The following is a 13326-nucleotide window of genomic DNA, read 5'->3' on the forward strand; positions in this document are numbered from 1 at the left end:
CAAATTTTAAAATCCAGTCCACGATCACAAATGGTATAACTGCATGATTTTAGATTCATTAACTGCACAAAATTTAAAAGCGATGAGAAGGATTGGAATAAGAAGTTAGGAATAATAAATGGGGTTTAAGTAATACTGTACTGAAGACTACTGATAGGACAACAATAGAAGTCATGTTCGGTATGCAAATGAATAGTGAAATTAATCCGGCCTTAAACGAAGAGTGCCTAGAGAGACTGACTGATCTTATTTCTATACGGAAACAAGTTAAGGAAAGGATAGAAAACAAAACATTATTACGATAGGAATAGGAAACCGGCTCGAAATTACAACAAGGGAGAACTCTTGAAAGTATTAAAATCTTCTTTTAAAAGGCACAAAGCTTGTGCCCTTCTACAAAGGCCCTTTCAAGAACCTTAAGTGCTAGGTGATGATCATTATAGGATAAACGATCCCTGGATTTGAAGGGATGAAAAATAAGCGCAAAACTACTTTTGCATACGATCGTATGCAGCAATGGATACATATCGCGTCACTTGATCTTCTTATCAATGAATTTGATACTGATCACGATGCAACCGACACTGAATAATAGTATTAGTAATGATCGATTAGAGTCTAGAATATATTACTAAGATATCAGTATTTATCAGTTAATATATGTACATAAACATATTATTATTATGCTTAAATTGTTATTATGTATACAATTAATTTGATAAAGAAATTATGCTGCAGTATTATTTTATTTACAGGTCAGGAGCGAGAATGGATTGGTTCGCACCTTGACCAGAAAGTCCTTGAGAATAGATTGGTTCAAGGCAAAATAGGAAATACTACAGCTGAGAATTGATTGGTTCAGTTTGTGTATTTCATAAAGTCCTTGAGAATTAATTGGTACCTACAAGGCAAACAAGAAATACTATAGCTGAGAATTGATTGGTTCAGTTACTTATATTTCATGAAGTCCTTAAGAATTGATTGGTTCAAGGCAAAACAAGAAATGCTACAGCTGAGAATTGATTGGTTCAGTTGGTACTATTTCATAAAGTTCTTGAGAATTGAATGGTTCAAGGCAAAACAAGAAATGCTACAGCTGAGAATTGATTGGTTCAGCTGGTACTATTTCATAGAGAATTGATTGGTTCAGTTGGTACTATTTCATAAAGTTCTTGAGAATTGAATGGTTCAAGGCAAAACAAGAAATGCTACAGCTGAGAATTGATTGGTTCAGTTGGTACTATTTCATAAAGTTCTTGAGAATTGATTGGTTCAAAGCAAAACAAGAAATACTACAGCTGAGAATTGATTGGTTCAGTTTGTTATATTTTATTTCACGAAGTCCTTGCAATTGATTGGTCTAGTGTGTTTAAAGTCATTGAGAATTGACTAGTTCGAAGGAATTTCACAATTGGGAATAAACTGGTTCGAAGGAGTTTCACAATTGCGAATTGACTGGTGTGAAGGAGTTTCACAACTGAGAATCGACTGGTTCGAGGGAGTTTCACAACTGAGAATCGACTGGTTCGAGGAAGTTTCACAACTGAGAACCGACTGGTACGAGGAAGTTTCACAACTGAGAATCGACTGGTACGAGGAAGTTTCACAACTGAGAATCGACTGGTTCGAGGAAGTTTCACAACTGAGAACCGACTGGTACGAGGAAGTTTCACAACTGAGAATCGACTGGTACGAGGAAGTTTCACAACTGAGAATCGACTGGTACGAGGAAGTTTCACAACCGAGGATCGACTGGTACGAGGAAGTTTCACAACTGAGAATCGACTGGTACGAGGAAGTTTCACAACTGAGAATCGACTGGTACGAGGAAGTTTCACAACTGAGAATTGACTGGCTGAGGCAGTTTCACAACTGAGAATTGACTGGCTGAGGCAGTTTCACAACTGAGAATTGACTGGCTGAGGCAGTTTCACAACTGAGAATTGACTGGCTGAGGCAGTTTCACAACTGAGAATTGACTGGCTGAGGCAGTTTCACAACTGAGAATTGACTGGCTGAGGCAGTTTCACAACTGAGAATTGACTGGCTGAGGCAGTTTCACAACTGAGAATTGACTGGCTGAGGCAGTTTAACAAATGAAAAGTCTGTTTTGAAGGAATTTACATATGTCTGTAATTTACTGTTAAATTTCATTTGGCACCAACAAAGGCACACTTCTTTGAAGGGACACCTGATGACTAATTGGGTAAATATTGGCCTAATGTAAGGTTACCACCTGGGTCATGTATGGGGACATACATGTTGTCAGGATGGTCGAATGTAAGGTTTATTGTAAAATAATTAAAACAAAAATAATAAAATGTATCATGTTAAACTTAAGGCAATTATCGGATTGTTAAATAGCAACACTGTTAATGGGAGCAATGGCAGTAGTGGGGACGTGACATAATAAAAAAGGCGGTAGTCTGAAAAAACGACACAGAAATCAGTGTATTGAGTAGTGAGCAGATATCTAAGATTGTACAAGTGGAGTTACAAATAAAGAAGTATTAAGTGAACTATTGCAACCTGTGTATTTATTTACTGGCTCTGGAATATGAGCCTACACACTGGCAAAATCACGCTAATTTCTATAAGCTAAGTTTTACCCTGTTGACTTTCGTGATCTAGTAGGCGCCACGGCTAGTATTGGCATAATTTTTACTCTGCGATTATTAACTGTTTGCATGAAAAAACACTTGATAAAGTAATGGTTTTGTATTAATTTATTCTTATTATTTCTAATATTGTATTAATGAAATAGTTAAATTGAATCTGATTGTTGATGGTGTTTATTAACGAACAGGATTGAGGTCTCAAAATTTGGTTCGGTGGCTGCTTGAAATTAGTTTCAAGTAAAAAATCGGTTGTCTGTAAAGTCGGTTTACTGACGATAGTTGAACGTGACAACGTCATAAGAAAAGACTGATGGAATGGTTTAATTTTTCAAAAGAAAATTTTAATTTTATTTGTTTGATAGATATTTTGTATGGATAATTGACACCAAATTCTCTTTTCACTGAACTTCATAATTGACGAAAACATGTAAATGTATTATTGTATAGCACGCTGTCCACGCGGATGCATCGCTCACTCAAGTAGGAGAGAGACAGATGTCGAACGCTGCCGAACGCGGAGGCCGATAGTGCCTCTTTGTCGCTCGTTGCGCGCTCTCGCTTGCACTTCAAGGCTTAAATGGAACGCCTCAATGAGTCATGTTTTTTCGTGCGTGCAGCCGGCTCTATCGAATTATAAGACGTTGTCACGTCAAAAAGTAGTAACAACACATAGTTCAATTTTCGTTGACAAAATAACAGAAATACCAATATAATTTCACAGTACAATAAACGCAAGGTCCGAAACGAGGTTTGAACCATTCAAACAGCTATTAAATCTGCAACGGTGCAGTGCAACACTGTGGTGACGTAACGAAATTTCAGGACATCATTAGGGTTACCATGAGAGAAAATTCCTGAATTAAACTTATTATTGGAGTGAAAATTTCTTTGGGACTGTTATGATTTGAAATTAGATAAAACAGAAATGACAGTCGCAAGGCCATACTGAAAAGAGATAAGCATATGCACCTATAGGATTTAATCTTGGAGAGTGAGAGGTAATTCCACTTCTATGGTGTGTAAACGTTTTTTATCTTTCGAAATTCAACGAGCCTAAGCCAGGATTATATTCTACGTTATGTATGTTGAAAAGAAACACGAAACAAAAAATAAATATTTGCTTGATCCGGAATGACCTTCTCGGCTTTTGTTTTTTTAATGTGTAGACGGATGAGTGATCTCACAGCCCACCATCACAATTAATGGATTCCGTGGTTATTATTATGTAAATGGCGTCCAAAACGACCCTAAGAAATATTATCCAATTGTTGATTGCATCGATCGCGTGTTCTATCTAACTCTTAGAACCAGGAATGAATGCACATTCGAATTTCATATATCTTGTTACTATAAATCCTAAAAAATAATCTTAAAATCCTTATTGAATAGGAGGTTACCCTACTGATGCTCGAACCGCACGTTACCAGAGATATAGTGTGCGGTTTCCGAGTCTAGCCTTAGGCTACGTCTGTTCTTCGATATTTATAATTGCGTTACCCTTAAATCGAATGTACGTTTTCATGAGATTTGAACTCAAAATCAATTTGCAATTCACTTCATTTACTCACAGTTTCACGTACATTGATCGTTTTGTTGCAATTCGGTTGGATACTATATAAGTACATTTATGAGGGCTTAAGATAACAAAAAGTAAATCTAAAAAAGGGATTCAAGACTATTATAATAATGAGATTGAAGTCGAAACAAACAAACCCTTCTGGACTAATTAAAACTAATTATGTGGTATAGTCTCGAATCTATTATTCTAATAATTTTACATTTTCCTTTTGAGTATTGTATACCTCTTGTGTCTGTTATAGCCTTTACGGACGACTAAGATGCTATACATTGCTGCACGGTAGCTGTGGCATCGTCGAACGCCGTTACGGCGACTCGTAGGTCTGCATCGCAGCGAGTAATGTAGTCCGCGTGAAACGCGTCGTCTTACCGCCTGTCGTGCTTTAGATGTATCTCAACCCAGCCACACTGAGTGGTCACGCTATGGTATGACTAATTTTAGCTTCCGCCGGACTTGAAGATGCTGATGCAAAAGACAGCAGCGCAGTGTATTATTAACTTTTTTCTTTATCTTTCTTTAGGCACTAACGGACATTTAAATATCGTTGTAAATTGTTTTCCTCGTTTTGTGAGTGGATAATGCAAAGAAGGGAATCTCGTCAAATATTCAGTTAATACCAGTTTGATATAAGGCAAGTAAATTCAAAATCATAATTAAGATTTAAGAAAGATATACGCTCCTTTTGAAGTCAGTTAATGAAAGCGATCCTTCAATCCGTTTTTGTTCAGTTTGATCTAATTTCAGTGCGCACGGGTAGTTTTAAACTTTGTTCTAAACTTAATTGTAAACAAGCTTGAGAAGTTGACTTGTACTTTCCACCTTGACTTTATACTCACCTTTACAGTAAATTTTCTCTGAGATTACACTAAACTTGAATAGGCCTATAAAGGCGAATAAAATAAACATTTTTACGACATCGCAAGGGTAAATTGCTTCATAAAATGCAATTATCTCAAAATAGGACACGTCGCTTCAAGGTTATAGGTCAATATGTCACTAGTTATGTGAGAATATTACGATAAATGTGTATACCCCATTTCGTGAATTTATGACCAGAATCGTTTTAGCAAAGGTGTGGCAATGAATCAAAGTGATTCTCCCTAATATTTTATTAAGGATTACATCTAAAATACCAATTAAAGCGCTCTGACGAAGTGTGTGATTAATAACTTGGTACAGATTAGAATCTCCAATAACAATTTTTGCAAATTACAGCTGTCAGTTATCTATTCAATAAGAAGTCTATTAAATGGTATATTAATTTAATATTATCAGTGAAATGCTAATATTATATAAAATATTAAATTATATATTTATAAAATAATAATTTTATTGATAAAGTGTTGTTATTATGAAAATAACGAATACGCGATCAAAAACCTTAAGCTAGTACTAAAACTTCATTGAGTCAGTTCAATATTTCCATATAGTATCCGATTTTCATATTGTCTATGCCTTCAGTACATTTACCTGCTATTATAAAACACACATACATATGTCTTCAGATAGATAGCTTAACGTCAGATAAACCATGAGTAAGCCTGTTTACTGCAGCTAATAAGCCAATGTGGGCTCATAGAACGCATCTACACCAATATAATATGCTTTACTCATAGTAATTGAAAAATTTAAACAAAACACGCCTTAAATAGAATACTGTCTCATTTCCTGTTCTTCTTTGTTCTTGTAAGTCATTTAAAATGTATAAATAGGAAATCGTAATACGAAAATCAGATTAGTTTTTGTTTGGAGCGTAAAATTAAATTTACGGCTCACGAATACACATAGTTGACGAACGATTAAACGGGAATTAAGCCTGGACGTCGAATTAAAAAGCAGTCCCCAATCTCTTTGTTGAAGAATTGATAATTGCTACGTAGTAGTTGCGAAATCCAGAGGCTGAGCATACAAAATCGTATATCTCGAGCCTTTTGTTGGCCACAACAATAGCCAACAGTACCAGTTGGCTGTTGAAAAAGAAACAATGGGATACAAATTTATAATGCAGTCTGGAAATGAATCACGTCATGGTCCGGTCCTTCGGGAGGCGTGCTGAATGAAAATGAACAACGAAGCTGGCCCGACCTCAATCTACATGTAAAATATTGTTAAATATGATTACTTGTTTATATTTTTCCAGTAAAATTGTGTAAGCATTTAATGAAACACCATAAAAATACGATATTGATTATGTTCTTTACTCTAACTCTTTACTGGAGGTAGGACCTCTTTACTGGTAGTAGGACCTCTTGTGAGTCCGCACGGGTAGGTACCTACCACCACCCCTCCTATTTCTGTCGTGAAGCAGTAATGCGTTTCGGCTTGAAGGTTGGGGCAGCCGTTGTAACTATACTGAGACCTTAGAACTTATATCTCAAGGTGGGTGGCGCATTTACGTTATAGATGTCTATGGGCTCCAGTAACCATTTAACACCAGGTGGACTGTGAGCTCGTCCAGCCATCTAAGCAATAAAAAAAAAGTTCAAGAATAACTTAAAGAGTCGTCTTCCCCCTCGTCTGCTCAAGATAGATTTGTGTAATGCTTCTCGAGTTCATATATGTATGTATCAACCTAAAGTATAAGCGCGCGAACTTTTTATACATTTTTAGATTCTTCCTTCTTTATTTTTGCTGATCAATCGTTCTGGTCGTAAGGGAAATAAGTATGCAAGAAGTACGAAAGGCTGTACAAGATATGAAGAATGGAAAATCTACTGGACCAGATGGTATTCCAATAGAAGTGTGGAAGTTTCTGAAAGCGGATGGATGCACGTGGCTGACTTTATTCTTCAATAAATTGTTTCAAGAAGAGGCCATGCCTGACGAGTGGTGCAAAAGTTCACTCGTGCCTGTATTTAAGAGCAAAGGTGACATACAGGTATGCGACAATTATAGAGGAATAAAGCTCATGTCACATAGTATGAAAGCTTGGGAGAAAGTGATAGCGAGAAGAATGAGAGATGAGAGTGAGGTATCACAGAACCAATTCGGGTTCATGCCGGGACGCAGTACAACGGACGCCATTTTTTCCCTGCGCCAATTGTGCGAAAAATATCGCCGTGCAAGTAAAAATGTGCACATGGTGTTTGTTGATTTAGAAAAAGCGTATGATAGGGTTCCCCTTGAGGTTTTGTGGTGGAGCATGAAAGTGAAAGGAGTGCCAGGGAAATACCAACGGCTTGTTCGAGCTATGTACGGTAGAGCTAGTACGTACGTACGCTCCGCAGCTGGCGATAGCGACGAGTTCAGTGTGGCGGTAGGCTTACACCAGGGATCAGCTTTAAGCCCTTACCTGTTCATCCTAATAATGGATGCCCTAGCATCGGACATACAGGAAGAGGCGCCTTGGTGTATGCTGTTCGCCGACGACATTGTTCTCGTTGGAGAGGAAGGGCCTGAGATACAGAGGAGATTGGCAAAATGGAAAGAAAGGTTGGAAAACGTGGGTTTGAAGATCTGTCGAACAAAAACCAAGCACATGTTTTGTGATTTTGGTGGTTCTTCAGACTTCACGCAAATCGCCTTAGATGGTATATCCCTGCCAGTCTGCTCCGACTTCAAGTACCTCGGCTCTATACTCCAGAACGACGGCAACATAGACCGGGACGTCGCAAATCGAATAAACGCTGGTTGGATGAAATGGCGACAGGTCTCTGCAACAGCATGCGATCGGAGAATGCCCCTTCAGCTCAAGGGCAAAATTTACAAAACGATCATTAGACCTGTCGTGCTGTATGGATCTGAGTGTTGGGCGACGAAAGTTAAGCATGAAAGAGGAGTGCATGCGGCAGAGATGCGAATGTTGAGATGGATGTGTGGAGTGACAAGAATGGATAAGATAAAGAATGAGTATATCAGAGGAAGTGTGAAAGTGGCCCCGGTAAATAACAAATTAAGGAGCGGACGGTTAGCGTGGTATGGACATGTGATGCGTAGAGAGAAGATGCATGTGACTAGGAGATGTATGGAAATGGTAGTGCAAGGTAGAGGGGGAAGAGGTCGACCGAAGAAGACATGGATGGAGTGTGTGAATGACGATATGAGAGAGAGAGGAGTGAGTGTTGAGATGACGGCTGATAGAAGAGAATGGAAGAGAAAAATTAGCTGTGCCGACCCCACATAGTGGGATAAGGTGGAGAAAAAGAAGAATCGTTCTGGTCGTGCGAGTTAATACCATTGTTATATCTATTTATGCTTTGAAGCAGTCACGGAATGTGGTGTGAAGTGTGGAACCGTCGTCATACAACACCAATTAAGTATTGAGTGGCGGCAGTCAGGCTATTTAACCTACTCTATATTCGGGTAGAGGTCCCAAACGAAGGTCAGACCAAATAGCGGAGGAACTGAGGGTACCTGTCAGCGACGCACTCTATCAAGCTACAAAACGGGATCGATGGAGACAGCTGGATGACGGAATCGGACGGAGTCACGATCCTCAGCAGTAAGGGACCGATCGAAGAGAGAGAGATATTAGAAGTAGATTAACACAAGGTGGGAACAAGGTCGTTCAGCTACCTACAAAAAAAAAGAGTAATCAAATTTAACCCCTATTGGACATCTGAACACACTATTACAATTGTTTCAGTTTTTCAAAAACATTTCAACTTAAAACTTAATTCAGACGAACACTCAATGTGCATACAAAAAATAAAGGACAAAAATCTCCACGTTTCAATCAAGCATGAAATCGCTCTGCACGGATGTTGAAAACACTCATCAGTTTTGCATTCGTTTCTCGATAATAATTTTAACTCGTTCGTCAAACTATACATTTTATTTCACTTGCCTATGTTCTGTTTGAAATTGACTGTTCGATTTGTTTTTATTTTTGTTGAAGTTAATCTTACAAAGATAAATGATATTGTTACGCGCTGGGGTTCGGGATAAATAAAAATTCTACCGAATTACAAGTTAACACTGTATTAGCACTTAGAACATTTAAAACACTTCACAAACACTTTAAAATTCTCAATTCGCTTCTTCCGCTTCGCTTCAGGTGATCCGTTCGCTGTTTCGCTTCGAGTAGTTCCGATTATTAACTGACTGCGTTCCATCTCTGCAACGCTTTTATAGTCGAGACGAAATCCCTAGAATCGTCGAGAATATTCCACAAAAGTCGAGTATTGTGTGTCTCCGCTATCTGACAATAGAAGGTGTTGTACTTCTCGAGCGTTTTAGATGCTACTAGATCCTTCAATATTTGCTCGATTATTCGGCAATAGATGGCGTTACTATTACCGGCGTAACAATAATAACATGTTCTTGATAGCTTAAAAGGAAAACTTTATAGTTTGCTTTTTAAAGAGGTTAGACCGACTTAAATCGAATAACGCAAATTATGTGTTTAATGGCCATAATATATGGCCGTTATTATTTTTGTATAATTTAATAAATAATTAAGACCATAATTATATTTTTGATTATAATATTTTACGCTTTCTGACGTCCTAAGCTTTGTTGTTGACCTATTTTTGAAAATAATAATCGGTTACCGCTCCGTAACGTTAATTTTGTTTACGGTAAAAGTCATCTTAAGCATAAAATCATACAATTTTAGTTACATTTTTATTTAATTACTTGGCTTAAATAGTATGGTGCAGCTTTGGGTCATAAGCCGCGTACCGTCATCCCCATATGATAATATAATTAAGTATTATAATTATGGTATAAATATAGTATGATCAATTAAGCCCTGTATTATTTGTCACTGTGTGAAATATGCCAATAGCATTATATATAAAATAATCTCCTACAATTAGTATAACTTGTGCCACATATTATTTTCCAATAAGTTTAACGATTGTTATTTGAACACGGTTCAGTAGTACTATTTGGCACCTCCAGAACACTAATACCAACATATCGTTCAATTGGCGACATAATAGAAAACTCGTATAGCAGCTATTCATTTTATTTTGGAAGCTTCAAATATTAAGGGTGCTATTTGATCAAAATATAGATTGTATGGTGTCTGTCTTCCTAAAATAGTAACACCCTGTATTTTCCCGTCGGTGTCGTAAAAGAAGATTTACCGAAAAATGTAGGAGCAACATTTTAAGTATTATACAAGCGTACTGGCGTCGTCAATTAGCTTTTATTGATAGTAGAACGTATTGTAAGCGCGCTCGGCAGAAATACGTATCATGCATATTTCTGACGTGAAGTAGTCTTATGTTTTCGGTTGAAGGCTGGGACAGCCATTATCAAGTTTTTTTTTAATTTTTATTACTTAGATGGGTGGACGAGCTCACAGCTCACCTGGTGTTAAGTGATTACTGGAGCCCATAGACATCCAACGTAAACACGGGTGTATCGCTCAACACGAATGCACTGGAAGTCTTATCCGTTAGGCCACGACGACTTAAAATGGAGACTTCATCCTGATATCTGAATGTTGTGATGTCTATAAATTCTAGTAATCACCCCAAGTCAATCATCAAGTGATCTATCACTTACCGTCTACACAATAAAATAAAAAATTATAACTTAAGAACTGAGAATTTTTATCAGCTAATATATCCGATTAATAAACAGAGGTATTTCGATCAAATCAATATACCGTTTTATTAAAAAAAAAACGTCTTTTCGCTTTAAAAGTTTACAATTTCCAAAAATATTCGAAATTGAGTTAATATGCGGAATCATTTGGTATCACCAGTATTTTTCTCATAAATACTGTCAAAAGAGCGTAGTTTAGTTTTAATTTTATTATTTTTGGTTAACCTATATTTTGACTGCTATTAACAAAATTAATAAATAATTTTATCTTACTTTAAAAAACAGATAATGTAATAGGTAAAAGATAAAAAATAAATGTTGCAAAGATGATTAATATTAAAAATATGACATGTTAAATCTTTAAAACACTCTCCTGTAAAATTAGTAAGTTTTGAGATTATACAGTTTTAATGCGAGAAGATATGTTGTTACTATAATAATTTAGAATACTACTACTACTACAAGGATACTACAGCTACAAACCAGGTCAATGGACCGACAACCGTAGCTCGGCGTAGAAGTAGAAAGGGCGGGGAGAGATGCGATCCACGCGTCACATAACCTCGCCTCGCGTCACCACGTTTGATTTCTGTCTTATTCGATCTTTAGCTTATTCTCAGACAAGTTGTTGCGTAACAGAATATTTTCCGCCTTTTGCATCCAACGTGTAAACGAAAGTCCGGCGTTTTTCTCATAACCGATTTTTTTAATTAAAAACAAAAAAAAGCACGCTTTAATGGCAAACCTTGCATAATAAGCCGATTCTATGGAGATTATAAAGTAATGTCCATAAACGAAGGGGTTTGTACGCGACTATTAAACATTCATTGTTTCGAAGTAGTTTACTACTTTGCGGCCTAATCTTAAAATGCTTGTACACTCCTTAAGATTATACGAGCGAAAACTGCTGAGCATTTTGAGTACTTTTTGTACTTAAACATTGTAATCTTTATCTTTACGTTTTTAGGGTATAAATTATTATAGCACTTTGAAAATGATTTGCACACCATTGGAAATAGTAATTTATTTTCATTTCAAGTCAGGTGCTCTTGAAGAATGTGGACGTTTTCACATTTAGCAGAGTTGAGTATAAATATCACGTTATGTCTCGTTTGAGTGGCATCCGCGAGGCAAAGGCTTCCGGAACTAACAGCCTCGGAGGCTGTAAACGTCTCCACCGGCTGACTTTCGGTGATTTACTCCAATTTTATGTGTCGCCTCTCTTGGATTTATATTAAATTTATTTTATGGTACATTTTTACGGTCCTGAAACATGTCACAAATCTCATGTTGTCACTTGTGAACGTGTAAATTTTACTTTATGCCATTGTTGAAGTTGTTCCTTGATAATTGTTTATTTAAGACTTTATAAAATCAAATAAAACATCAATCCTAACATATAAAATACATAGCATTTTATCTCACGAATTGGATAAATGCGGAAAAGAGGAAAGCATTTCAATACATTAAATAAACATTAATGAACATAAATCTTACTCAAAACCGACACTGTTTAACAGCAATTCCTTTGCTATAGTTGCTATAAATATTCCAAAGAAACGTGAAATGGACAAAATGTAGCATGGGCCAACTATTTACAGAAACTCGTTAATTTCAGGAAAATCCGATCTTTTGCGGCTAACGGTACAACGAATGATTTGGCTTCAACAATAATGGCCGACGTTTTATTATTGTTTGTTCAGTCTATTGTGAGGAAGTAATCAAGTGGAAAAGCTAGGAGTTGTATTATTGCTCTGCCATTGACATGTCGGACCGGTGACCTGCCACAATAATGATTAAGCCTGCTTCTTATCGACAGATCGGCTAATAGATTTCTCTTTCTAACACCCTGAAATCTTTGTATGATTAAAGTAAAATAGAACACAGTTACATGTTAAATTAAAGTAATTAATATATTCTTGAGAACGATTTGTTAATCGTTCACTCACACATACATATGTACGTCTTATTGTTTATTTTCGTGTAAGTGGTAGTTTTGTAAGCTACAATGGCTACTTCATAAATTATTTACCAAATGAAAATTGTTAACATTAATAGCTTTAACTCAAGAGAAATACAAGTCAATTAAAAAGTTCAAGGACCAAGTTAATTTTCAATTTTTACTTCGACCATTATTATTTTTTATACTTACATGATCGCTGTATACATTAATATTCATTGAGCTTATTTATTTTTCGACGTTGTAGTTAACACAATAATTTATGTGGTTGTAGTTTTTTTCTATTAATTTAGCCATCCGTTGCGTGTTATTTTTGCCGGAAGAGACTTTTAAAAATTAAAATACCTAATGTAAATAAATTTTCCTATCACATATTTCGGATTTTTTCATTAAATACAGATATAATACTAGTTGTAACTGGTAATTAGGGTTTCAATCATTGTTATATTTCAACAATGCAAAACGCATCAGCAAAAAAAAGTATATATATCTAAAAAGCAATAAAGAAAGGAGAACCGTGTTGTCGGCTTAACGGCGATTAACTTTGCCACAAAATTAAAAGCGACGAGACGGAGAGATAATAAAAGCAGTTGGTGGAAATACGTGACCAATATGTCCTGCGAGGGTTCGAAACGTTGATCTACAACTTTATGTACATCACGTACCACGAG

General features: G+C 36.4%; 1 long non-coding RNA gene across 1 annotated transcript; it reads left to right on the forward strand.

The window, feature by feature from the left end:
* Positions 1-11669: 11669 nt before the first annotated feature.
* Positions 11670-13029, forward strand: LOC110385758 (uncharacterized). The gene is made up of 2 exons (XR_002431013.2): positions 11670-11777; positions 12314-13029. It is a non-coding gene; the product is annotated as an uncharacterized LOC110385758 (long non-coding RNA).
* The last annotated feature ends 297 nt before the right edge of the window (positions 13030-13326 follow it).

Source organism: Bombyx mori, chromosome 12 (assembly GCF_030269925.1).
Source record: "Bombyx mori chromosome 12, ASM3026992v2".
NCBI classification, from domain to species: Eukaryota; Metazoa; Arthropoda; class Insecta; order Lepidoptera; family Bombycidae; genus Bombyx; species Bombyx mori.